General features: G+C 35.8%; 1 protein-coding gene and 1 long non-coding RNA gene across 3 annotated transcripts in view; one reads left to right on the top strand and one right to left on the bottom strand.

Annotated features, from left to right (window-relative positions):
* Positions 1 to 23,527, bottom strand: part of LOC136041647 (uncharacterized) — a 35,143-nt gene extending 11,616 nt beyond the window's left edge. The window contains exons 1-4 of one of the 2 annotated variants that reach the window (XR_010621084.1): positions 23,218 to 23,527; positions 9,738 to 9,916; positions 2,346 to 2,467; positions 550 to 636 (exon numbers count right to left, since the gene is read on the bottom strand). This is a non-coding gene — a long non-coding RNA (uncharacterized LOC136041647). Of the gene's footprint in view, positions 1 to 549; positions 637 to 2,345; positions 11,608 to 23,217 lie in introns of those variants that run through there. The other variant, XR_010621083.1, reaches the window with a different exon arrangement.
* Positions 1,008 to 26,857, top strand: part of LOC136041641 (uncharacterized) — a 98,039-nt gene continuing 72,189 nt past the window's right edge. The window contains exon 1 of the mRNA XM_065726346.1: positions 1,008 to 1,087. The gene's annotated coding sequence lies outside the window, so the exon portion shown is untranslated. The remainder of the gene's footprint in view (positions 1,088 to 26,857) is intronic.

Here is a 26,857-nt window from a genome sequence, read left to right as displayed (position 1 = left end):
ATATTGTATGTTATAAAGTAAGACCTGCACTATTTGAGTAGTCTGTTCTATTTCTATGCTACTGCGAAAAATCTTTAGTCGGTAGAAGATTGGAGCTGAGAAAGTATGTGGGTTCTGGCCATCACAAAACTGATGCCAAAAGCCAATATTCATTAAAGCAAGCAGTTTTTCACTGTTTCGAGTCTGTGGTATCAATAGGTAAAGAGAAAATACGGCAGTAGAGCCTTAAAGTAAAAACCGGCTGTGCTGATATCCGTTTCAAGGCCCTTAAGCCAGGAAAGACAATTAGGGGCTGGGGACCAACCATCCTGTGCTTTAGAGCACCCATCCTGTCTATCTTCCCCAGATTTCTTCAGATTATGACTTAGAGCTAGTTCGACTCTTAAATGATCTTATGGTCATACCACTGACCCCCGTTCCAAACCAAATAATCAACCATGCCAGAAATCAAAATACCGCCATTCGGATAAAGGATGCCAAATACAGCGCACCAGCCACACGGCTAGAACAACACGGAGTCAATATCAATGAAGTTAAAATCACACTAACCATGATTACTGCAATCTTTGTAGACAAATATTTGCCACAAATCTTAAGTGATATTGATAATGTCTGAAACCACATTGTCTTGCCACACTATAAAGAAAGAAAACGATCAAAAATAGGGGTTTTTAAGGCCAAAAGAGAAAACTGCAAAAAAAAACACAAACACAAAGTGAATACTTCGAGAAGATAACCACCCCTCTTCTTCAGCGCGAAAAAATAGTACACTCAAGAAAAATGCCAAAGGAAAATGTGTGTCTTTCTTCGGCGAAGAAAAAATCATCAAAGAATAAAAATGTCAAGCACTTTTCTCCAAAACATAGACCTTGTTAAATATTATAACTTTCTTTATCTTCCAAATTCCCCACTTGCGTACCAAAATTTTAGCCAAAATCAATTTTTTTTTTTTCTTTTATTTCTTTTTTTTTGTTCTTTTTCCAGGGCCAAAGTTATGTCCAAAGAGATTTCACGGCTAAGTTGATTAAGTTAGCATATCTGGGGCAATGTTGTTTTTAATTAGTTGGTTTACTGAAGAGTTTCTGAGGTAACCTCTTTTTCAAGCTAGTTGCAAAAGGAAATTCTTTCTGGGGCAAAGTTTATCATCACCTAGTTGGTTAATGAAAATTTTTCTGGGAAAAATTTACTTGCCAACTGGATGGTTAACAGAAGAGTTTCTGGAGCAATGCTTGTTTTTAGCTAGTTGCAATGAAAGTGTTGCTGGGGAGAATTACTTGTCAACTAGTTAATATAAGCCTATATGCTATTTTTTTTTCCATTTTTCAAAGGGTGGTGTCCCATCATAGGCCTACTCAGATCTAGGTTACCTCCATCCTGCCTTATGATTGTGTCTTGTCTAAAATTAAGATAAACTGCTAATCTAGCCTATTAAAATAGCTTATAGGCTACCTAAAACTTCACTTTGGATTTTTGCTAAAGCTAGTTGGGTAATGAACATTTTCTGGGGAAATGCTACTTGCCAACTAGATGGTTAACAGAAGAGTTTCTGGGGCAATGTTATTTGCCAACTAGATGGTTAACAGAATTGTTTCTGGGGCAACCGCTTTTTCCAGCTAATTGGAAAAGGAAATGTTTTCTGGGGCAAAGTTTTCATCAGTTAGTTGGTTAATAAAAAATTTTCTGGGGAAAAGTTACTTACCAACTAGAAGGTTAACCAAAGTGTTTCTGAGGTAATGTTTTTTTTCTAGCTAGTTGGAAAGAAAGTGTTGTTAGGGAGAAATTTCTTGTCAACTAGTTGAGAAAGGAATAGTTTTTTGGGGTAAATTTACTTGTCAGCTAGTTGACAAATTTGATTATTGCAAAAGAGATTGATCAAATTATCCAACTAGATGGCAAAACTATTTGTATTTTTAAGGAGATTGGATAGTATCTGTTGTTGTTGTAGAGAAAATATGCTTGGCTTTTGCCCTCTTGATCATCAAACAATAATTAAACAAGTATCATAGAAACAAAATAAAAATAAAATAAATACAAAGAAAGAAAATATATACTACAAATCATCTTCTCTTCTCATCACACTCTTTTGACTGGTAAAAAAGCAACAAACCTAATAATATCAAATGAAACTCCAACCTGTTGATGATACTCATTGAAGACACAAAAATTCCCACTGCCTCTATTATTTTTCTCTCTTTATCTTTACTAACATGGTTAAAACCTAAAAAAAGAGGGATGGAAGTCTTCAGGCCCAATGATTCAATTTTTTTGATTAGAATATTTCTCTCAATTGTGAAACAGGACATTCTGAGAGAATGTGATCAATTGTTTCATCAATATCTACACACCTATAAAAAGGCCTGACTTGCTATCTGTAAGATGATGTTGTGCTTGACAAGATCTGGTCATTCCATGTCCTGTCCTCAGATTGACAATAGTTTCCTGTTTGGGTGATTTATGATACAGTAACCTGCAAAAGACCAAACATAATATCATACCTAACCTAACCTGGCAAGATTCGTTGTTACAATACAGAAATTATTGATTCTAAGAGAATTTGCAGTAGAGGTTATTAAGTTTGTGGATTCATTTACTGTGGGAGCAATCTTCCAAATAATTGGATGGTTAATAGCCTGTTTTGCAATATTGTGAGCAATTTTGTTTCCCCTAATCATTATGTAAGAAGGAACCCAAATCATTTTTAGTTGAACAGCATGAGAAGACATTTTTTTCTGAATCTTTTTCTGTAGATATACAATGATTGGAATAACTTTCCCTTGCATAGATCAGAACAAACAATTTTAGAATCAGGAAAGGTAACAAATACACCTGATCCTGCTTCCGGCACTATGTCCAGAGCTTTTTGGAGAGCAAGGCATTCCGCATGAAAAATTAAAATTCTATCTGAAACCCTAATTCCAACTGATGAACCATTCTACTCAGAAATAATGCCTATGGATGCCTTTCCATCTTTTTTTAGACTGATCCATCAGTAAATATCTTTCCAATTACAAAATTCTACCATTTTAGATAATTTTAGTTGACAAAGGATTAGACTCTTCATTTTATTCTTAGGGCAATCCATGCCAGGAATATTTATATCTATAACATTATCAGTGGTATTAGGAGTATTGGAGAATATTTGGGTCTGGCAAGAAAAGATTAGGTTCTTGGGAACACATATACCATTCAGTAAGGAAGTCAACTTGACAATGGCTGGACTACTATGTGGCTTCTAATTTTCACAGGAAAAATGTGTGATTTATGGGACACTTCTTGAGAACATGGTGGTTTTGATTAGTATTTACTCTCATGAAATAATTAGAGGAAAGTTTCAAGAATATTTCTTCTAAAGAAGGGATATTAACCTCATTGAACAGAGCTGCAATTAGTCTCATGATTAGTCTCATGCCATGGTGCACTATTGATTCATTTTTAGAAATTAACTTTTTTGAAGCTGAGTAATACACAGGGAGACAATATTCAATCTTTCCATATATTATGGACATGAATAGTTTTTGAAGACCATCTCGGCTAACACCCCACTTTTGCCCAGTAACAGCATACATAAAATTCAGCCGTTTTTCGAGTACATCTGTCAGTTAAGAAATATGAACATTCCAATTTAACTTATTATCAAGTCAAATACCTAGAAACTTCACATTCCTGGCAAAATGAATGTGCTATTTATATAGAGTCAGATTAATTGAGGGACGATCTTGTCTATGATCATTTATCCTAGAAAAAAACATGCCAGTAGTTTTTGGGATAAAAGAGCACACTTTTTTGTATTAAGCCATATTGACAGTTTATCAATAGCTCCTTGGAGCTTGGGTTGACAAGTTTCAGGAGAAGCATCTTCAGTCCAAAGGACTTAGTCATCTGCATATAAGGCAAATTTTATTGAGGGCATATCAGTCAAAATAATATCAATAATCACTATGTTGAAAAGAATAAGACTCAGAACCCTCCTTGAGGAACGCCTAATGAGACTATTTTAGTAGATCCAACTCTAGTTTTGATAGGCCTATTAGAAAGCACTGCCCTATACCAATTCCAGAAAAAATTTTCATCTTTAAATTTGTGAACCTGCCGAAGGATTACAAATGGGTCCAAAGTATCATACGCTTTCTTAATGTCAAAGAAGACTGCAGATACAACTGTCTTTCTTGTAAAAGCTTTCTTAATATCATGGTCAAGATGTGATTAAGATACCAAGGTTGATCTACATTTCCAAAACTTGCTTGTTCAGCAATAAGTAGATTATCAATAAGGGGCTACAAATCTCAGCTTAATCATTTTTTCAAAGAGTTTAGCAATGCATGAGGTTAAGCCAATGGGATGATATGAAGCTGGATTAGAACTATCTCCTTTACATGTATTTATTCGGACTACGGTTGAAGACTTCCAAGCTATTGGGGCATAACCACGTTCCCAACATCCATTAAACAAGTAAAGAAGAGGGACCAAGAAAGTTGATGGAAGAGCTCTAACCTCTGAGAGCTCTAAGAAAGTTGTGTACCAAATCTTAATCAGTTGCTGAGTCATTTAGAGACTGTATTGTTGAAGGTAACTCATCTATATCAAAATCTTTGTCGGAATTTGTGACATACCCTGGGCGAAACTGAGCTTCCATAAACAGAGATTTATTATGTGTACAATTATTTGAAGATTGACCTGCAAAATAACTATTCAATGTCTCTGCCACTTCATATGACTTGAACTTAAGTGAACCATCATTAGACTTAATCCCTTGAATAGACTGCTCACTATGCCAATATCCTGCAAATTTTCTGAAGTTTTTCCAGAGTGTTTTAGAAGAGGGTGACTAATCAAACTGATTTTTACAAATATCTTCCCAAGCTGCTTTTCTTTCAGTTAGGACATGTTTCTTAAAAATAGCTTCAGCCTTTCTCATTTAAATTTTTTTATAAAGTTTTTTTTTTTATCTGAAAGCCAGATTTTTCTAGTATTACACTTCTTTTTTTAGTGATATCTAATTTTTTATTCCAAAAATGTATATTTGTTTCTACTTTTTACTAATTGTTTTTGGAGTAAAAAAAAATTGAACCATCAATGATGCTTTTAGTAAAATTGTCATTTAAATCTTCAATATCATTAATTAGATCAGGTACCATACTTCCCAATTTAACTGCTCAAGATTTCCGATTATCCTCATTGAAAATTCATCTAGGTGCAATGTTTGGATTTAAGGAGAACTGGTCTTTTTGACAGTTCTGTAATAAGTGATTAATGCTGACTGCCAAGACTATCATAGAACCTGGACACCTTACTATTAACAGATAATCTTCCACCAACAAAACAAAGGTCAGCGGTTGAATTCCTACCATTGGAGGAATGCAAATAAGTTCTTAAAATCTTAGATATAATTATTGTGTTGGAATTCTGAGTGACAGAGATTGAATCCAATAGCAACAATTATGGATGATCTCCAGGGTGTTTTGAGTCCTACATAGGATGGTAAAGATTAAAATCGCCAAGTATAAGTTGGTTTGGGACCTTTTTGAGAAGAGAGATTAAGGACCATATATTTTCTATGTATTGTATAATTTTAATATTAAATTTTCAGCCAGGGGACAAATGAAGTTCTTGGATGTAAACAGTATCTGGGGATTCAATGTCCAAAAATCTTTTAGCTTAACCAGGCAATCAATGGTTAGACCTGTTGTGTTAAATTGAAGTATTTTCATTCTAAACTGTTAGCCGTCTTTAATACCAAGGATTGTTTCCGTTTGTTTTTAGTTGCTTTCTGTTTTGAAATAGGTGAGAGAGCACTTGTATTTCTTTTGAGGAGTTGATTTTTTGTTGTGGAAGGTTTTTTTGTGATTTCTGATGTCGGTCTTACAGGTGAAATAGAGATTGGACAGAGTCAATAGATTCCAAATCATCTTCAGATATTGAATGATTTGGGGTGAAATTTGTAAATATTTTATTAGTTGATGGTTGTGAGGAACTAAGATCTTGAAATTTTTTTCCAAACGGCCTGAGGTTAAACCTTCAATATATTTAAATTTTGAGGATAGAAACTAATTATTCATTTCAAGAATTCTAACTGTTAAGATTTCATCAATAGTTTTCTTAACTAAGAGTTCTAAGACTCTGTTGGGTTGACATGATTGGGCTTAGAGTGGGGTTTTCACGGGTTGGAATGGGAGAGGATTTTTCATTAAAAAGAACTGGAGTCATATTTTCCAGTTGCATTCATGATTTAAGGATATCTGCATGCTTTTTTTTGCAGCACCAATGGTGATTTTTTCTTGTAGTGCCTTAACAACAACCCTTTCAACAGTCTTTGTTATGGGACATGCTTTTTGTTTAGCATGATGGTTGTCGAGACAATTGGGCCATTTGAATAGTGCATTATAGATAGATAGTTTATTTTAGCCCACCATCAAAACAAGAACTAGGCAGAGTATAAAGAAAAAAAAATACTTAAGGTTAAACGATCGGATTAAATTCACTATGTACATTCATAGCTCGTATATGACGTGAAACGGCAGGAAATCATAAAGGTGAAATCATAAAAGTTTATATTCATTTAGTTATGCTTATTACAATACTTCCCCCATACGGAAAAGACGTACCCGTCTTTTATTCTAAATATCAATATTATTATATAGGTTTTTTTCCCAGGATTATTCGTTATATTCGATCCTTTGATCATATGGGTCAATAGATCTCTAATACTGGAACTATCTTGCAGACAAGTGGGTCTTTCGGTTTGATTAGAGATTGGTGAAATAATTAGCTGTTAATCCACAAGTTTATACCATGGATTTATTAGTACAAGTGTCTGCCCAACACTATTTGATTTGTTCTGCGCGTATTTGTCTTATGAAATTCGCATACCCCTTTCGATCAAAATGTCTTTATGGGACACCACCGATGGGGTTTGGTTAAATAGCCCTTACAAGACAAGTCCACACTTACTCTTGTCTGCGGAGAAAAAAAATCTCTATTTTCCATAAAATGCAGGGTACCTGTAACGATCTTAGTACGAAACAACGAATTCCCAAGAAACTATAAAGAAAGAAATTTCAATTTTAGTAAAACTAAATTTAAGTAATTTTTATCTTATTCCCATTTACATCTTTTTTTTATATTTTTTTTTCAAATGAGATCACCACAGAAAAATGGATGACTTCCTGAATTTTTGAATGAATAAGAAAAAGTTATTACAGTAAGGAGATTTCTTAAATCTTACATTAACTTTTAAAATAGATTGCTAAATTTGTCCTTTCTATTTATTGACACTGACTTTACTAGTGGAAAATGCTGAACTAAGGAAGATCACATGGGAAGTGCGCGACCCGTATTGCCTTTTCCCCGCAATTTAAGAGAACAGGAAACCCCCGCGGGTACCAATACGGCTCTTCTGATTACTTCCACGCTCTCTTCTGCAATGTATTACTTATGATGAATATAGTTTCTCTAGTGTATCTTAATAACTTGATCTTCAAAATGTCTTTATGGGACACCACCGATGGGGTTTGGTTTGGTTAAATAGCCCTTACAAGACATTACTTATGATGAATATAGTTTCTCTAGTGTATCTTAATAGCTTGATCTAATATTCCTTGTGTCCTTTTTCGTCAATATTGCTGTCCTTTTTCAATTATCCTTGCTTGGAGCGTGCCGGATTATAACAATGCTGCATACTTTCTATGCATTTGTATAGCTTTGATAAGTAAGTGTCCTACATCTGTATGATCTGAAAAATAGCACGGTTTATATATGATCAAAAGAACTAGAAATTAATAAGTTTATACATATAGCTTTCAGAAGTTAATACTTATATAATCTTATATAACTCAACACATGAAGCGGTAGCCACGAGGTAAAGATTATTCGATACATTAAATATTATTGGATATAACAAAACATTAAATTCTTTTTACTTGGACCCAAAACTAAAATTTCACTATATCCTTTTTCTATACAAGCTATACATTCTCCCTTTAGTAACTGAAATGCTCCGTCACTAAAACGAAGTGCCAACCCCATTGTGGTTGCTGCCTGTTCCCATTTAATAAAATTCTCGCACTAAATATACTTCTTCCACTAATTGCTCACAGGCTGGTAATAAGACACTTACTCATTATTTACAACAATTGAAAAAAATATTTCTCAATAATGTTTAAACTAGTGCGAAGGTTTTACAAGGAAAAGATAAGAAAAAAAATTGTGGTTTCATACATTGTAATGTTTTCTGCAAATTGTTATCATACTGAATTTTGCGGTTTCACGTGTTTTTTTTCACGTGTTTCTCGCCTCGTTTTTTTTTCATGAACACACACAAAAGATCTATGCATCACATGTCCGACAGGTAGTCGGTTCTTTGTGCGCTTGTTCTTGAAGCTTTTGCTTAGAACACTTACTGCACACAAAAAATTTAACTCCTAGATTAGCTAAATAAAGAACCAGCATAATTGCAAAAAATAAACAAATCCGTGAAGCATCGTATTATTATAAAAAGATATTCTCTCTTTTTCTGGTTGGAATATTGGACTATCAAATTCGATACTCTCCTGAAGGTGTCTGGTATTTCAATTGAATTTAACTTATCAATAATCTTTTGCAAGTGATTATTATTTTGGTCGTTTTTGCACTAAATTTTCATTAGTTTTAGCGATTTTCCCGATTTGGCTCTCGTTGTTTTTCCATGTAGATTCCTATACATCCCAAAAAGATATCGGGATAATATTTCCCACAACTCCCTAACAACTGCGTTTAATTCCTTGTTGATTATTACCTTTTTCATTTTCTTCATTTGTCTCCTTCTGCATCGTAAGGAGCATATGATCGACGTCCTTAGAAATTTCATGAATTTTATTATTCAATACCATGAAAAGGGACGCAATTGGTTGCTGAAATAATTTGGTTCTTAGTTCCCGGTTTTGTTCAACTCATATAAGAACGGATGTTTCAGAAACTGGGATACCATGTCTTGCTTTGTGGATTCTTGGCTCTTAGACAAAAGACTTACTTGACCCTGAAGCGAGTACAGAGGTGATGCATCAAAACACACACAAAAGATCTATGCATCACATGTCCGATAGGTAGTCGGTTCTTTGTGCGCTTGTTCTTGAAGCTTTTGCTTAGAACACTTACTGCACACAAAAAATTTAACTCCTAGATTAGCTAAATAAAGAACCAGCATAATTGCAAAAAATAAACAAATCCGTGAAGCATCGTATTATTATAAAAAGATATTCTCTCTTTTTCTGGTTGGAATATTGTACTATCAAATTCGATACTCTCCTGAAGATGTCTGGTATTTCAATTGAGTTTAACTTATCAACAATCTTTTGCAAGTGATTAGTATTTTGGTTGTTTTTGCACTAAATTTTCATTAGTTTTAGCGATTTTCCCGATTTGGCTCTCGTTGTTTTTCCATGTAGATTCCTATACATCCCAAAAAGATATCGGGATAATATTTCCCACAACTCCCTAACAACTGCGTTTAATTCCTTGTTGATTATTACCTTTTTCATTTTCTTCATTTGTCTCCTTCTGCATCGTAAGGAGCATATGATCGACGTCCTTAGAAATTTCATGAATTTTATTATTCAATACCATGAAAAGGGACGCAATTGGTTGCTGAAATAATTTGGTTCTTAGTTCCCGGTTTTGTTCAACTCATATAAGAACGGATGTTTCAGAAACTGGGATACCATGTCTTGCTTTGTGGATTCTTGGCTCTTAGACAAAAGACTTACTTGACCCTGAAGCGAGTACAGAGGTGATGCATCAAAACGAATTACTACTTGCCATTCGTCTTCGGTTGGTCGTACGTTATTCAGCTTCCGAAAGACGACTCCTTTGTCAACACTATAGCCTACTCGGTATAACTTTTATGAAGCAAAAAAGAAATGAAAACAAGAACTGGTAACTCCATCTGGAAGTAGTAAGTTTCAGATTAGATTAAATACGAAAATAATTATACTTGCTCTTACGTGTTTGACTTCTTAACGACCTACACCCACATAATCTGTGTATTCTTTTATAGCTCTGAGCTGTTCACGAGTGACCAATAATGCTTGGAGCTCGGTAATCTCTTCAGTAACATTCGTAATCCTGATTTTCTGATATATGACCCATCCTACCGTCAGTGAAAATAAAATTATACACAAAATTCTTATTGTGGATGCTATTAACAATAACTCTGTTAATTGAACACTTTCTGCCCTAATAACTCTCAGAAGAACATCCGCCTGAGTTAGAGCTATTTCATTTTCTTCCACAACGTCATTATACAGTTGTCTCCACTCGATAGCTTCCTTGAACCTTTTTTTCCACGACTTTACTAGATTTTACTTTTTTTCTTTTGCGAAAATTGACCGATTTCCCCTTAAAATGTATTTCAAAGGAAAATTGACGATTTTTGTAATATTTTTACCATTAACTAAGTTTTTGGGGGTTAACCGATATTCAGTATCCTTGTACCATAGACTACATTCATAAGAAGAACTTATGACCAATGGAAAACTGACAAAGGTTATATTACTTATACATGATCCCTCTAGCTTAAACTTATTTGTAATTACTACTTCTGATGCGCTAATACGAACAATGCCTTCCGTGGTACTCAATTTAGCTGTGACTTTCCAACTACAAGCTTTGTCAATGCCTTGATAATTTCCTAGTAATATACTCTCCCAACAACTAAGACTAGTATCATTGCTCGTTCTTTTCATGCCTTGCTTTGTTAATTTTGGATCCAAGTTACCCCTTTTTAAAACTTTATCATCTATATTGTCCACTATAGTAAGAATCTGATCCCTGTTTTCACTTATTAAAATATACTGTTTAGAAGTTTCCAGCGTGATGGTAGTACCAACTGGTCCTTCTGTTGATGTCGGAAATGTTTGATACAGTACATAATTCCGTTTACGTTTCACCAAGGGAATTTGAACAACTTTTTGAAGATGCTCTGCTGACAAAAAAAAGACGATGTATCCATTTGTGAATACTAATAAAACGGATCAATTATGTCAATGCTATTTGGTAATTCAAAATGCCCTTCTGCCAAAAGCATGTATTCAATAGTTTCTAAAACTTCTTTGAGTTCCTTTGGTGGCAATAAAAGTTTGGGTATTTGGCCTAGTTCTAGGACAGTTAATGCTCGGTCAACTTCTAACGCATAATCAACAATAACCTGTAAATGTGTAGAGATCTCCATCATACAGGACACTAGATAAGCATCGTATAATGATTCTTGCGTTTTACTTGCATGAGTAACTAAATATTCAACTTTAGATTTCAGTGTCGTGATTTCCTCGAAGGTCCAATGAAGGCTAGAAATCTTTTTATTTTGCCCCATCCACAGTGACATACGCGCCTTTATATCATGAAAAAAAATTCTGTTTTCAGTTATTTTCTTTACTTCCAGGGGTATTTTTGTGCTTAATGTTTCCACATATTCCTTTAAAAGTTTGATTGCTACCATAGTTTTGCCTTTTTTTTCCACCAGAGCTCCCAAATTAAATTTTACCCTGCATTTCATCATGTGCATGATCGAATCTATATGTCTTTCCATGGCATATAGCTTAGCCGATACAGATTTCCCAAGACTTTCGGATATATTTGCCACGCTCATATTTCCTATTTTCATAAAAACTAGAATACTTTTTCTTAAATCTTTTCGTGCGAAAAAGTCTGCGGACTCCTAAGGTAGTTACAGAGAGGTCGCGTTTTTGCCTGAGGTATTTGATTCCTCTACACTGGGAAAGATTGAAAAATGAGATTGATTTTAATGTAAGCATAGATGCTATAAGACGGAAGTTGAAAAGAGTGCTGATTGAAAGTTACAAATCTAAATAATATGATTTTTTTTTTCTTTTTTTTAAGGATGTTTATATATTTTTATTTAGTATTGGGTTGGTCTCTGGGGTTCGCCCATGAGGCCTCCAGATGTCTTATGACTCACTTGGTTTTAAGTTGTAAATTTAATTGTGTCTCAGGATGGTGCGCGGAGGATGGAAGTGGTATCGTACGGCACGGGATTTGTTTTTTATTTATTTCTGCCAAGTTTGGTTAAGAGAAGTTTTTATTTTTAATTTTGTGCATATTTAGTGTTTCTTAAAGGTAGCTCAATTGCATTTGAGCTATACTCTCAGCCTTGAGTTACCTAATATTTTGTATATATTGGTTATAATAAAAGAACCTTGAACCCTTGAACCTTGAGTTTCTCTTTTATACGATTTTGTTTTTGACTTTAAAATTTCTAACATGTGTTGTAAGTGAGTCATGTCAATATAAAATAAAATTTGCCAGTAAGACTCAACAACTCTCAGCTTGCGTAACTGTACAGCTAGTCCTCCGTCTACTGCATGTACCAACACTCCCTCTGGTGTCAATTTGGCCCCCACATATCTTCCCTTTATAGACACGATCAGAATAAATGCCCCAAAGAGAATTTTGAACATTTCTAAAAGAAATTATAACCAATGAAATCATGACTAGAGAGCTCTCGGTTGCTGGCTACGAGCACGCCCACATCATAAGTACATTGTGTGTGAGAAAATCAAAATATCTTTTTCAATACGCTATATTTTATTCTCTTTTTTTTCTATTTTAACGCTTTCCAACAAATTAATTGCGGTAAACGGTAGTTTGGTGAAAATATGCGGAATCCTGAATGTTAACTGTTCATAATTTTGCCGCAGTTTAGATATGTGATTTTTACTAATGGATCCTTGCCAATTACAATTTCACAAGTCTCATCCGAAATACTAACTATCCACTAACTTTTGCTCCTGCAAAGCTTTTACTAGAGACTCTTTGTTCGGTTGTTGGTTTACCACATGCCATAGGTCTTTGTTATCTTTCCTGATTTTTAGATGATTTTCTACCGCTGTTTTCAGTTTCAATAAAAACTCGAAACTAGGATAAGTTCCTACCTTGCCAAAAATCTCTGCTAAAATGGTTAGTACACATTCTCGTGAAAAATCTTTTGTTATCATGTTATGTCGCTTGCTTTCCTTGCAAAATCGCCGTAATGCGGAGGTATCTCCCACGGGCGCTGTAAATTCAGTTACTTCCATAGAATTCATGCCGAAAATCGTCTACAAAACGAACCAACTTGGAATTGGATCGCTTCTATGGGGTTTCACATTTGATACTTTTTATTTTCTTTACTTATTAGTTTAAAACTAACCTTGTCGGAGGTAAACATGATCTACCCGACGAACTTTCTTGGGGAGACTCAGACTCCTGTGGAAGCCCTAATTGTTTCCTTTTTTCACCGTAATGCTTACAGGACTTTTTGGTAACATCAGAATCCGAGTGAGACCTAATTTTTGTCTCTTCGTCAAATTTTTGCATTAACTTTTCGTCTTGTTGTTTGCTTTTAATTTCAGCTGTTTGGCTACCTGAGCTGCAGATTTTGACGGACCTTTTGGAGAACCAGTTGGGTGAACTTTCCTCCAAAGGTTTTCTCAGAGCGTTAACCCTTCTGTTCCATGAGCTTCGGTATCAGTTGAGGAATCGCCAGTGTCTTCTGAGGTCATTTTCTGTCGTAGTCCAGCTGGTCGTTACATTATTTGTTTTTGTTTCAGTTCTGTTGGGGATTCCAAAGAGTAAAATTTTTTAAAATCCTCTCCTGGTGTAGGTTTTAGAAATCTATTGAACTCCGTCTTTGGTTCTTTGGCTCCACTGGTGCTGGGGCCACAAGTGTAATCACCACTATCCGGAAATCCTTCATGTGCATGCTCCTCGCAGTCTTGCATGCGACTTTGCCCACAATCTGGACAAGTTAGTAATTTTCTTCCTGTGGTAAGTTTGATATTTGGTGTATTCGCCTGTTCCCCCATTTGCAAACTATTTGGTGGGTGAGCTATTGGGCTGAAAGCTTCTGTAATGGTGGAGAGATTGACTGCCGGAGGAATCGGTGAACTCTGTTTAGTTAGAAAGAAATGTTGCTTTGATTTCTCGTCTCCAGATTCGACGTCACTCGATTCGGGTGAATCTGACAAGTCTTTTTTCGGGTTGTATTGTTTGAGGTAGTCCATCTAAGTGCGTGCTAGATACTCCTTTAATTCCTCCCATTTGTTATAATTGTTAAAAAGATCTAAGAACTGAAATAGCTGATGTGTTAGAATCGGGGCTGCCATTTCATCAGTATCTAAATAATTTTCCTGCACAGGTTTCACTTTCCATGGCTCGGGATAGAAACCAGGTTTGATGCGGTTATGGTGTACTATTTTCTCTGTTTGTTTTTTTGAATGCCTCAAGATATATGTTAAATTGTTGGAAAGAATTTTTATCACACGAAAAGGTCCATCCCATTTTTCTTTTAGCTTTTTTGTTCCTTCCAAATTTGGTTTTTGAACCCAGACTATATCTCCTATTTTATATTCCCGTGTATTTTTCACTCTACGATCATATTTATCTTTTTGTTTTACCTTAGCTTTTTCTAAGTTTTTAGCTACCTGTTCCATTGCCTTTTTCATTCTCATAATCATTTCTTGTTTATACTGATCCAGATTATAGTATACACGCTCATTACCTATAGACTGCACACAAATCTTGGGATCCCGCAAGGGCTGTATGAAAAGCGGCGTGTCTCCTAAAGTAGCAGAATAAGCGGTATTTATTGCGAATACTACAAACGGTAGGTGATCGTCCCGATGATTTGGTTCTTGCTTAGCATGTATACCCAACATGTATGCAAGCTCACGGTGTTTACGTTCTACTTCCCCATTACACAGGCCTATGTAAGCTGATGTATACCACCTCTTTATCTTAAGGTAGCTGGTGACTTCGTCTAGCAGTTTGGCCCGAAAGCAAGGCCCATTATCTGTTAGAATGGTTTTGGGAAAAATACCATGTTCCAAAAATAAGCGAGTGACTAGAGTTTTTGCAATAGTGCTTGCTTTTTCATCGGGCACAGGGTAGGCATATAAAACCGAGTTGAAATGGTTCATGATGGTGAGAACACACCTGTTTCCTTGAGCTGATACTGGAAGTCCATCACCTGAGCCCCAGATGTCAATTGATATAAATTCTCCAACTCCTGCTGGTACTCCATAAGTCACCAATTCTGCTCGTGCCATTGTTTGTGGTGATTTGTGTTTTGCGCAATCTTCGCAGCTCTGAATAAATTCTTTGACCTTTTTATACATATTTGGAAAATGCAAATTTCCCTTGATTCTACCCATGGCTTTTGCTTCTCCCATATGGCACCCATTTACGACATGTGAGAAATAAATAACTTCTCCCTCCATACTCTTTGGTACATCTGGTATTAATCGGGTGTCATTTTGCCTATACGTCTGTAATGGCCTGTAGTATCTTCCTAAGACATTTTTGTCTTCGTCTAGTTCGTAATGATCTAGGTCCTTCAGATGATGCTTGTAGTGTTCGGGTGATTCCTTACCCTCCGCTATAAATTTTTCATTGATGAGCAAAAATCGTCTTTTTCCTGATGAAATGCTATGTTTCTTATCGAAAAGCTGGCGCTCTCCATTTGTATTTCGGCTACAGTCAGAGATTGTTCTGATATTTCCTTTGGATTTCGAGACAAAAAATCTGGCAATATATTACTACGCCCTTTGATGTAGAGTGGATTATAGTCAAAAGTTTGAAGACTAAGCACCCATCGTGCTAACCTTGCGGAGCTGTTTTGCATGGTTTGCAACCAAATTAGCGATTCTACCCTCAAGGTAAATTTCTTCGCCAAGAGAAATTGTCTAAAATGTTCCATATACACGACGACAGCTAAACATTCTCGTTCAACTTTGGAATACTTTCTTTCAGCCTCAGTTGAAGCACAACTCGCATATTGAACAATCCTTTCCATTGGGATTAATATTGAAGAGCACGGCTCCTATACCTACTGATGATGCTTCCGTTTGTAAGCAAAAATCATGAGAAAGGTTGGGAAGCTCTAAGATAGGAGCTTTTAACAGTTCCTGTTTCAGCCTTGAAAGGGCTTCTACTGCTGCTGGAGGACATTCGAAATTTCCAGATTTCTTAAGGAGGTCGGTAAGAGGTTTAGTTATTGTAGCATAATTTTGAACGTAGCGCCAGAAATAGCTTAATAATCCACACACTGATCTACAGGTTATCTGATTAATTAGAGGCTTTAGTTGCTTGATAATTTCTAGTTTATCTGGGTTTGGAGAGATAGTCCCTTGATTTATTTGATGACCTAAGAAGACCAGCTTCTGCACCAATATTTGTAGTTTTTGGGGTTTCAATTTCAAACCTGCTCTCTAGAATTTTCCCAAAATTCGTTTCAGTCGATCCAAATGACTTTCATATGTTTCAGTGAACAAAATGACATCATCCAAATAGATCAGTGTGTCTGTTTTCTTTTTGGTGTTAGTGTGAGAAACCTTTTCCTGATCGTTCTCTTTCAGAACCAAATTCGTGAGTCTGCTGAAGCAATTCGGACTGAAAGATAAACGGAAAAGCATCCGCTGAAATGTGAATGTCCTACCATCGTCCAGTATGACAGTAGCCTTATGCTTGGTTTCGGGATCTAGTGCTATTTGCCATTAACCAGGTATCAGATCGAAACTAGTGTAGAAATTAGATCCTCCTAGTGAGTCCAAAATGGAATCTATGCGGGGAAGTTTCATTACATCTTTCACTGTAAAAGCGTTCAAGGCTCTAAAATCCACACAACATCGCCATGTGTTTATCTTTCTTTCGCACAAAAACCAATGGAAAACACCATTCGCTAACAGCTTCTTTCATGACCCCTTGTGTTTCCATGTCTTTAATTTGTTTATCTAGCCACAATCGTAAATGATACGGTGTTTTGTATGGTTGCTTTCTAATCGGGGGGCCTTCTGTGGGTATTTTGTGTGTAATTAAATGTGTTAAGCCATAATCAGACTTGTGTCTGATTATCTAAGTATGATTATTTCTGTATTCCCACAAAATCTCACCAACTTGCTGTATGGTGCTCTGCGACAAATGTTTAAGGTCAAACTGTGCCAAGAATTCAGTTTTTGTCATGCCATATTCCTCCTACTTTGATCGTGGTGTATTGAAAGATGTATCCTGTACGCTATTTGCCCATAACTTGGAATTTTCAAGTGACCTGATATTTTCATGAGAAATCTGTTCTGCTACTCCTAGCTTAATTTTTGGAATCTTGACCTTTTGATTGCTCAAATTTGACACTTTCAAGTACGCTGTCCCCCTTTCTATGGTCAAAAGCTGACTTTCAACAAAAATAGAAGGATATTTGTCTAGCGTATAGCCTTCTATTAAAGCAGTTATTCGCTGATTGGGTTCAGTATTTGTTGCTGCTAAAACCTGAATGCAAGTCCCTGCCTCTATTGTTACCTTATTATTAAGCTGTAATTCATATGTTTGGCAAGGATCGGTATCTTGCAAAGTTGTGCAATTAAAATCCCTTTTTATTGTGGGGCTAGTGATTTTGATTTCATTACTGGTCGGATTCCAAATTATACCATATTTTCGAAGTGCATCTACCCCTAGTATGCATGGAAATGGCAGTTTCCTGCAAATAATCATCCGCACAATGATCCCTTCTTTATGTGTATGAAGTTTAAAATGGCATTCCCCCAAAATGCTCAACTGATGACCTGTGATTGATTTTAGGCTGTTCGTGCATTTTTGAATTTTATTTTGTATATTTGACGGTAGTCTCCTAATTATTTCCTCTCTGATCATTGAAGTTGAAGCCCCCGTAGCAATAAGACAAGGTACATTTTTAAAACACTTTATACTAAAACATCGAACTATGGGTAAATTCGTAGAATTATTAAAATCACCATATTGAAGACTGTATAAGGGTCTAGTGTGACTCGCAGCCTTTACGACCCTCAAAGGCTGGGCATTTCGTTTAAATTTACCCTATGATCGTTTCCTGATATATAGTTTGGCCAAAATGAGCTTGTTGTAGGATTGGATCGTCCCATGACTCCTCTGTTGCATTTGCCTGAACCATTCTTTGGTTTCTGGGGATGAATTCTCTAACAAAATTTCCTCCATCTCTTCCAGGTGTGTATGTGTTGCTTGGTCCTGGGATGTCCCTGTTGGCACTAAATGGTCCGAAAAATCGTCCTTTGACCCTTCCTCGAGGAGACCCATTGGATTGTTCTCCTCTGGGTCCACAATTTGTCTGATTTACCTGCCTTTGGGATCCATATTCTCTGTAACCGCTGTCTCCATTACGAATTCTGGTACGACATTCAGAAGCATAATGATTAGGCTTTCCGCAGTAATAGCAGGTGATCCCCTGTCTTTTCAGATTCTTTCTTTGGTCCCCTCTTTTGTCTTTCTTATGAAAGCGCTTCCATATCCAGTTGTCTCCTCAAATCTGGGTCGAAAAAAGCTTCTAGACCCGTCCTTCTGAGTTTCCTTCAAAAATCTTACTCGCTTTCTACCCCGATTCCTATTATTCTCTCCTTCTGTTATGTTGATCGACATTTGTTCAAATTTTTTCATTGTTTCATCTATTAGTATTTCTCTCTCTATGAGCCTCGTGGCTTCTTCCAGTGAATCTGGTTTTCGAGAAAGCAAAAGTCTAATTAATTTTGTTGGCAATCCCTGCGTAAATTTGTGTAATTGTACTTTTTGGATTGTTTCATCTGCCCCAGTTTTTCCTAGCTGTAAACATACTGCTCTAAAAATTTTGTCTGCACACTCCCTAATGCTCACGGAGCTATCATCTGACACTTCAACTAGAGTTGCTGAAACCCAAGTAATAACGAAAGGGATTAGTGTATAGATTGAAGCGAAAAAGTCTTCAAAGAGTAAGACTTGGTTGCGAATAGAGGACTCATGTTTTGATCCCTTTAAACTATCTAGTAATGCGACCTCTGTGGTTCCCTCCCCCGCTGTGATAGTCGGAGGAGATGAGTAATATGTGTGATTTGTTCATTTTTTTTTAGTGATTTGTTTGATGTTTGTAATATGTATGATGTTTGATGATTTTTTTTTTTCGTAAGTTATGATATATAAATTTTTCTCCTGGATTGGGAGATTTAGTTATGTTTTTGTTGTTTTTCATTTTGTATACAAGTTTTTTTCTTATTCAAGTTTTCTGTTTTTAGCCTTTATTTTTTCTGTTTCAGTTTCTTTTTTCACAAAAAATTAGTTCATCGTTCTGTTTTCCTAGTTGCTGTCCACATGTCATTGTTATGAAGATGCCAAGCTGGGTGGTGGGTGGCGCATGATGGATCATAGTTTGTATGTTTTTTTTTTAATTTGTCTGACTCTAGTTTGGATGACATCTCCTCCTTGGGTGAGCGACTATTTCATCTTCAAAATAACCCAATTGATGTTCTTAGTTTGATAAATAATTCAGTAGGTCAGTTTAACAAATCACCATCAAATCCCCATTTTTCAGTTAGTAGTAAATACGTATCTGATTTAGATCGAGTATCCAAACGAGATGGTCTATTCTCTATACTTCAGCTTAATGTTCAGGGTCTTTGCTCTTCGTTTGATGAGTTGAAAAAAATAGTGCGTAGTGGCCACCCTGACTTCATTGGTCTTTGTGAGACTTTCCTTGATTCAAAAAACGAATCTCTATTGCATCTCCCTGAGTACAAGATGGAATATTTGAATCGAAGTAGGATGGCTAAATGTGGCCTTGCTGTTTATGTTTCGGAATGTCTTCCGTACTCTGTTAGACATGACCTGTCAAGAAATGAAGAAGGAATTTTTGAATCCATATTTATTGAGATTAAAACCCAAGCAAAAGCTTTGATTGTTGGTAATATATACCGGTCTCCTAGTGGGTCTGTTACCTCTTTCCTTCAGATTCTTGATGAGGTCTTGGAAATAATCCAACTTCATTCATGTGAACTTGTAATTATGGGCGACTTCAACCTTAATTTTTTGACCGAAGGTCATCCTCGTCCTTGGATTTTCTTTTGACAATGCTCGCTTGTGGAACACTGCCTTCTGCATGCATTCCAACTCGCATAACTAACACTACCGCTTCTTTGCTTGATAATATTTTTCATCTTTGACGTTGGTACGAAATTCTATATTGATGAGTGATATCTCAGACCATTTTCCTGTTTTTTCCATATATGATTTTTCCAATTCGTTGCCAAGGAGGAGCCAAGAAGCTGGTTTTTTCTCTTTAAAATTTAATGATCAGGACTTGCATATTCTTAGGTCACGGTTGGCAGGTCGTTCCTGGAGTATTTCTGAAAATGGGTCTGACATAGATTCTTTGTTTAATTCGTTTTATGATTCTTTGAAAGAAGTTATCTTTGATACATGTAATGCACCCCAGTCGAATCCAGCATCAAAAAGAACAACCCCTTGAATCCTTGGATGACCCCTGGACTCCTTAAAAGTTGGAGGAAGAAACATTATCTTTGGAAGGCTTACAGATGCTCTAAGCCATTTTCGCGTTATTCTCGGCTTCAATTTTTCAAAGCTTATAGAAGAGTTTACAATTCGCTTTGCCGAAGGGCCAAATCGTTATTTTATCATAGAAAGTTCTCTGCGTGCGGTAAAGACATTAGGAAGACATGGCAAGTAATCAATTCTGTTCTCAGGCCATCTTTTCTGCCTCCTTCTGTCCCTTCAAGTGTTATGATTGACGGGAAAAATGTAGAGGGTGAGCTAAAAGTTCAAGATGCGTTTACTTCCTATTTTGCTAATATTGGCAAAACTACAGCCTCTTCTGTAAGTCCTTGTTCTTCTCTACCTGATTTTAGGTCTTATCTAGGACCACCTTGCCCTAAATCAATGGCATTGGAACCTGTCTCTGAAGCTGAAATAGCCAGAATTGTCAATTGTTTAAGGGGTTCTTCATCTTCTGGCCCAGACCGTATTCCGACTAAGGTTGTCAAGTTCATTATTCCTGTCATTGTGTGTGCCCTCACGAGACTTGTCAATCTTTCTTTTGAAAAGGGTGTCTTCCCAAGTGCTCTAAAGCGTGCTCGTGTTATCATCCTTTTTAAAGGTGGATCAAGGAATGATCCTGCAAATTATCGTCCTATATCTCTTTTATCAGTGTTTAGTAAAATTTTTGAAAAAGCTATGCTATCTCGACTTCTTGATTTTCTTAATTCTAAACACTTTTTTCATGATTTTCAGTTTGGTTTTTGGGCGAAACATTCAACTGAGCATGCATGTGCAACCCTCTTGAATTATTTAAATTCAGCTCTTGACTCTGGTTTGATACCTGCTGCTCTTTTTCTTGATGTTCGAAAAGCGCTTGACTCATTAACACACAAGATTCTTCTTCTGAAAATGTCCCATATTGGTATAAGAGGGAATGCTTATTCATGGTTTCTATCATATTTATCTGATCGAGTCATCTCGGTTCATCCGGACTTTTCTAATCCTTCTGGAATAGAGTCTGGTTTTCCACAAGGATCTGTCATTGGGCCGATACTCTTTTTAATCTACGTCAATGACCTTATTAATGCGGTTAAAAATTTAAAACCTACCATTTGCTGTCGTCTTTGTCAACCAGTATCCGTCACAAGCTGTGACAAGAGTTTGTCCTTACCGGATACACTTATTGCTTTTGCTGATGACAGTACTCTTGGCACAACTGGTAGAACTGAGTCTGATCTTCGTTCAAGGATGATAGCCCTTTTTGAAAGAGTTATCCAGTGGTTTGATGTAAATTATCTTGCCTTAAATTCGAAAAGTCATGTTTTCTCATTTTCTCCAGAGTCTCAAAGGCTTGCCCTGATTTAAATGAAATAAATTTATCAAGAGGTTCTCTAAGTAGACCTAAGGATCGTTATGTTCGATTCCTAGGTATCTTGCTTGACGAAAATCTTTCGTTCAAGCATCATATTGACCTGATTAAAATGAAAGTCTCCAGGAGTCTCGGAATCCTTAGAAAGCTCAAATATATATATTTCCAGGGTCGATTCTTAGACTCTTGTTCTGCAGCCTAGTTCAGTCTTATGTTTCATATTGTTCTGTTATTTGGATATCAACTTTTCCCTCGTCTCTGAAGCTACTTTCAAAACTTTATGATAAAGCAAGGACTCTTATTCAGGAAACTAACCGTTTTTCACTTAAACCCTTGCTTGATTTGCAATCTCTCTATTTTCTTTCTTGTTCTTCTTTCGTTTTTTTACAGTTGCACGGCCATCTTCCTGCTGTCCTATGTAATAATATATCTTTTGTTTTTAATCAATCGACTTATCATCTCCGCACTTCCAACAATTTACTGGTTCTTCACACACCGTCAGCGAGGTCTGACTTCAACCCTCTGACAGCTTGCAACAGGATCTGGAACACGCTCCCAGAGTTCGTACGACACTGCCACTCCTTTGGTATGTTCAAAAATTATGTTAGAGATTTTCTAGCTAGTAAATAATTTTGTTTGTTTTTTTTTTTTTTTTTTTTTTTTTTTTTTTTTTTTTTTTTTTTTTTTGTCTCTTTATTTTTTATTCCGGTTTCCCTTGGAGTTGATGTCTCTGGATTGAGTTGGATATTTAATTGAGTTGGTGAAATCATGTGCTACCCCCTGCCTAGCTTGTCATTTTTTGGAGATTATTAAGGTGGGCGACTCAATTTGATTTTTTGGTTTTTGTTTATATTTTTTTGTTGTTGGTATTTTTTTCTCCCCTGTTCTTTCCCGGCCGAGGAGCCTTATGGGGGAGATTGTCTTGAAGTAATTTTTTGTTTATGGATTTTAATGTTAAATAAAGAACTCAGAACTCAAAAAAAGTCATACGGCTGTGCAAGTTCATTGAAGATTTGGAGTCTTTCAATGAACTCATCTACGTCGCTTGTTCCCGCATATTCAGGAATACTTTTCGCTATCCCTAATACCGTAGTGAGAGAGGATATTTTCTTTTCGTACTCTTTTGTCAAAGACATGAGTCAAGAGACCTAGCCCTTGGATGTCCTTTTTTTAACTCAGTACCGCTGCCAGCACTGTAATGTTCTTAGGTCGCTCGGTTCGCTGCGCCTGAAGACTGTACTAGCTCAACGGTCAACTGCCTGGCGTGAATCTTTTTCGGGGGGCCTTAACGCTTGTTAAGGCGAGCCCTCCGGGTTCGAAACACCCTTTGCTAGCAGCCGCAGGTGTAGATAGCTGCAACACCACAGTCGATCCCAAATGCCTAGACAAGTATGTGTTGGTCCTGTCCGAGTTCAAACTAAGGAAATCCAAGGTTATCTCTCAACTACTGTATTAACTGAAAATGCAGGACAAGCACGATACAACCATTAAAATTTATAAAGACGCTCAACAAAACCTAAAACCTAAATCACACTTACTCATGCTATATCCTTTTTAGACGACAAATGACTTAAGAACAACAAAACCACCAAAGCTAGAAAACTTTACTTTTTATACTTTCCCAAAAAACCACATTTTTCCAGCCAGGTATTTTTCTGTGGTTTAATGACATGCGTCGATAAAGATTTATCGATAAACTCGATAAACTCGATAAAGATTTATTAATTAGATTTTTGGAAAGGAATGGTTTTTAACATTTAATCAGTAATAGTTTATATTCATTTAGTTATGCTTGTTACAATACTTTTTTGCGTTTTTTTTTTGTATTGTATTGTATATCTTTGCTATCAGTGAAAAGTATAAGGTCGGGAAATGTTCACTTTATAAACAGCAAATACAACAATATCAGCACAGAACTAATTCATCTTGTAACTCTTTTGGGGGTGAATTGTTTCTTTTTCAACAGTTTCAACTTCCAGAGTATCCAACTCTTGATCAAATACCTGTACTATAGTAGCTCTCTGCTTCATAATTGCCTTATCTAGTTGATCTTTCTCTTCTTCTGTCACTAACCGTGATCGTCCAATTAAATTCACTTTGCCAAGCTTCTGAGCCTTCCCATTTCTGATAAGAGCAAAATTCTTATTGATCCAAAAATTGCTAGAAGAGGTGAAGTCTTCCTGACTTTGGCACGTCGGAGAATATAATAGCACTTGCTGCTTTCGTTTTGGAAGCCCCACGATTGACCATAAAGTGTTCCGCAAGTCAGCATCAGTCAATCCTGTTATAGATAGCAGAGTTTCAAATGATATTTTGTCTTTCGTTTCATTCCAAGCAAATAGCAATGCCATTTGAAAAGCAGTTATATCCAAGTAATACTCGCCAGATTCATTAGTAAAATGGATAGTTGGAGACGTCATTCGATGGTGCCAATGGAGCGTTTTCCCAATATTCCCAATATCTATGTGATAAATATCTTCTGCTTTAGATGGAACTCTCTTTAGTTCTGGTGGTAAAGACAGATCTCCACTCATCCCTCTATAATCCATGCGTTTGGCAGATTTCAATTCTTGGAGGATTTGCGACAGATTTGGACTCTGTATAAATGTATTTAAAATTTTCACATTGATCATACCTGTTTAGTACTTGTCCCGACGAATGCAAAATAAACACAACAGGATCCTAATTGAGCTATGCAATGGAATATGTTCAAAATTCTCCTTCTTTCATCAATTTCTTGTCTAATTTGGTAAAGTCTTCAGTCCTAAACAAGACCTTTATCGACGATTTTAGGGTCTTTTGTCCTTATTTAGTTATTTCTTATGCATAGTTAATTCAGAAAGACTTTCAACACAAGGGATAAAGAATTTCAACGAGGCATTTTTTAAATTTGAATACTTTAACGTGAATAATTTTGATTGTAAATATTAAATATTTAGGAAATCCAGAAATTCGATCGAGATTAGGAAATCCGTCATTCGATGGTGCCAATGTAGCGTTTCCCAATATTCCCAATATCTATGTGATAAATATCTTCTGCTTTAGATAGAACTCTTTTTAGTTTTGGTGGTAAAGATAGATAACCACTAATCCCTCTATAATCCATGCGTTTGGCAGATTCCAATTCTTGGAGGATTTGCGACATATTTGGACTTGGTACAAATGCATTTATAATTTTCACATCGATCATACCTGTTTAGTACTTGTCCCGACGAATACAAAATAAACACAACAGAATCCTAATTGAGCTATGCAATGGAATATCTTCAAAATTCTCCTTCTTTCACCATTTTTTGTCTAATTTGGTTAAGTCTTCACTCCTAAACAAGATCTTTTTTGACGATTTTAGGGTATTTTGTCCTTATTTAGTTATTTCTTATGCATATTTATTTCAGAAAGACTTTCACCACAAGGGATAAAGAATTTCAACGAGGTTTTTTAAATTTGAATACTTTAGCGTGAATAATTTTGATTGTAAATATTAAACATTTAGGAAATCCAGAAATTACTTAATTGTTTTAGGTGCTATGTAATCGAAAACGAAGAAAAACAAAAGAAATAGTGAGTAAAAATTTCACATTGTTAGCAACATTAAGAGAAAATTGTCAAGTGACTTTTTCAGCACCGTCTACTAGTTCAACTATAGCCTGAACTAAAGTGAGGCTAAACTACCAATATGTTCCTCAGTATATCCCCTCCCTACTTCACTCCACTCTAATCCAAATGAATATGCTTGTAACCTTTATTAAAGAAATTGCATATTTAAAGGAAAAACTCACGTTTAAATTTATCGATGAGTTCCCATTGATCTAAATCATCATGAATAAAGGGCTGATCTATTATAACCTGCGGTATATTTTTATGGACGTAAAATTTACTCTGTTTGAGGCCTCTTTCCATCTCAAGGGATACATCTTTCAATAAGATATATCCCGGATGTTTAGTGGGGGGGTTCTGATTTTCTTCTTTGGGTCTTCAATTTTGACTTTGGGATGACCTAATAAAAAAAAATATATAATTTATGTATTAAAAGCCTGAACTAAAGTTAGGCTAGACTACCAATATTCTCCTCAGTATATCCCCCTCCCTACTTCACTCCACTCTAATCTAAATGAATGTTTTTGTAACCTTAACTAAAGGTATTGCATATTTAAAGGAAAAACTCACGTTTAAATTTATCCATCAGTTCTCGTTAATCTAATCTCGTTAATCACAATCTCGTTAATATGAATTTAGATCTGATCACTTCTTAGTTGGTTTGTACAGACGTTGCCATGAGCCCTTTTGTCTGTAAGGCGGTTTTCTATCTCATGGGCTATCTTTCAATAAAATGTATCCCAGATATCTAGGGGTGCCTTTCACGTTTCTCTCCTTTGTGCCAGCAATGATAATGACTTCAGAATGACCTTATTTAAAATTATAATTTATGTATTAATGCAAATGGCGAAATAGAAAAAAACTACAATAATTTTTCAACAAAAAGCAGTTGGCAAAACAAAAAGTAACACAATATATAATAAGGAATACTGAACTACTTTAGCTCTGGAAGTTTTTGTCAAAAAAAAAAACAAGAGCTAAGAGCTAATATGGCACTTTTGACAATATGTTATAACCTTAATTAAAGGTATTGCATATTTAAAGGAACAACTCACGTTTAAATTTATCGGTGAGCTCACATTGATCTAAATCATCAAGAGTAAAGAGTTGATCTGTTCTAACGACAAAATAATAATTCTTCTTCCATGAATCTTTATAAGCGCAGCTGAGAAAAACACACACCTAGATGTTATAAAATCGTGTAATTAAATATTTAACTTAAAATCTTTTGCGACCCAATTTGAGGTCATGACCCATAGTTTAAGACAGCCTGGTCTATTTTGAAACTGCAAGACCTTTTTCGACGATTTTGGGGTCTTTTGTCCTTATTTAGTTATTGCTTAGACATAACTATTTCAGAAAGACTTTCACCACAAGGGATAAAGAATTTCATTGATTTTTTTCTGAAGAACTTGAATACCTTAGCGTGAATAACTTTGACTGTAGATTATAAACGTTAAAGAAATCCAGAGATTACTTAATTGTTTTGGTTTCTATGTCATCGCAAACGAAGAAAAAAAATAGTGAATCAAAATTTCACATTGTTAGCCACACTTATAGACAAAATTGTCAAGTGACTCT

The sequence above is a fragment of the Artemia franciscana genome, unplaced genomic scaffold (assembly GCF_032884065.1).
Source record: "Artemia franciscana unplaced genomic scaffold, ASM3288406v1 PGA_scaffold_32, whole genome shotgun sequence".
In the NCBI taxonomy this organism is placed as follows: Eukaryota; Metazoa; Arthropoda; class Branchiopoda; order Anostraca; family Artemiidae; genus Artemia; species Artemia franciscana.
This window is presented reverse-complemented; position numbering and strand designations above follow the sequence as displayed.